The 1,762-nt window shown below is 49.3% G+C and overlaps 1 pseudogene; it reads right to left on the bottom strand.

Annotated features, from left to right (window-relative positions):
- Positions 1-928: 928 nt before the first annotated feature.
- On the bottom strand, positions 929-1,762 carry LOC116561223 (annotated as a pseudogene).

Raw genomic sequence — 1,762 nt, 5'->3', positions numbered from 1 at the left:
GGAATTTCTAGTATTTACATTATAGTTGGAATTATATCTACGCATTTAGAACTAAGCCACTCGATTATGAAGGTAGTAATTTGATCGTAAATTATCTGTAAGATTTATGTACGTCTCCGTACTTTATGAATGAGAAGAACATATCAAAATGATGTGGCAGTCTGGGTTCATTTAGTTATGGTTTTATCACTTGATATTTTACTTCTGTCAAGTTCCTTGATGACTTATTTTTTCCTCAGATGGCGAAAAATGACTTGAAGTATTCCTAATAATCATTTGTATCAGTTGCCAGCTTATTATTTCTCGACTCTGAATGCACATTTCAACATATGCTCTAAAACAGAATATTTTAAATAATTTTTCCTTTAATACGAATTGTATAGGGTGCTTAACGAACAGTGCAGGAGACAGAGGCTTCCTGTGTGAGCTGGGTGTCAGCAGGAGGGGATGAGGCTCTCTAGTAGAGCCCTCCCCAGTCACCTCCCCACCATTTTTCCCTCTGTGATGCTGCAGCCTCTGACTGGTGATAATCTTTCCACAGCACTCTCTGGAAAACGGAGCCCCCCAGACTGTCCACTCCGAAGATCTCCTGCCCCACCAATTGCCTGGAATCCCTTGGATACACGTGCTTAGAGTCGTTGATCCCCTACACCCTGAAGAATGGCCTTTCGTTTGACAAGGAGCCCATAGCAGCTCTTGTCTGGCCAAAACTGAGAAGTTCCTTGGTATCCAGTGAACTGACCCTCATTTTCTCCAATAAAGCCTGAACACCTTCTAAGCTTGTCCTTGAGTACTCTCCATCGGCCCTAAGATACCACACAGAGATTCCTTATATCTTATCATTCCTTGTTTCTTTTAAAAAATAAAAATAAAGTGTATTGGTGACTGAAGAAAAGGGCTGCTGGCCTGCAGGTGGCGGGAGCCGCGGCTACGTGGGCTGCCCCTGCTGGTCTTGCCGCTGCATTCGCGAGACCCGCCGTTGCCGCCGGCCACCTGGCGCATGCGCATCACGAGACTCTCCAGTCCCTCGGCAGCACTGAGCCCTTCGACAGTCCTGGGTGACTGGGGCCCACGGAGCCCTGGGGCTGTTCCTCCAACCGGGAAATCTTCAAAGGGTTATCCACCGGGACAACTTCATTCTGGACAGCCAGCTCTGCAGCCTTGACAGAGGCACTCTCCTCCACAGCTGTGCCTGCCTTCTTACTGGAAAGCACCAGGTTGAGAACCTCACCATGCTTTTGCAAAACCTTAGGCGGACGTCTTTGGAGTAGCCACCTTTGGACTCCTCCTCCTTGCACTTCCATTTCAGCTTTAGTTTGCGGGTTCCTTGGCCTTCAGTGTTTCCTGTCTTTGCTCTCAACCTCTGGTCACGCTCATGGTGTATCTGCTCCCGGATCGGCCTCTGCTGTTCCTCCAGCTGCTGGGAACCCTCTTCGCTTAGGCGTTTGATCTTCTAGCTCTAGTGTCCTGGTGCTCCAGCTCCCTCCTCCTCCCCACTCTCCTGGGCTCCGGGCTGCCGCTTTCTTGCCTCCAGATCAAGCTTCACTTTCTTTCTTTTCCCATCAAGTTTTTGGGCCCTCTCTGCTGCCTGCTTCTTGGCTTTCCTGACCTAGTCATATGCAGCCTGGCGGCAGCATCCATCAGCACCTCCCAGACCTGAGAGAGCTGGTGAAGAGTTCAGCTGCTCTGGAATTACCTGGATTTTGTCTGGGTGGCAGGAAAGGGCCTTCTGCCTACATGTCTTCTTCACCTCTTTGTCCGC

This window comes from Sapajus apella, unplaced genomic scaffold, assembly GCF_009761245.1.
Source record: "Sapajus apella isolate SASKATOON/1434 unplaced genomic scaffold, GSC_monkey_1.0 scaffold28, whole genome shotgun sequence".
NCBI classification, from domain to species: domain Eukaryota; kingdom Metazoa; phylum Chordata; class Mammalia; order Primates; family Cebidae; genus Sapajus; species Sapajus apella.
Note: the sequence above shows the minus strand (reverse complement) of the source record. Positions and strands in the feature narration are given on the sequence as shown.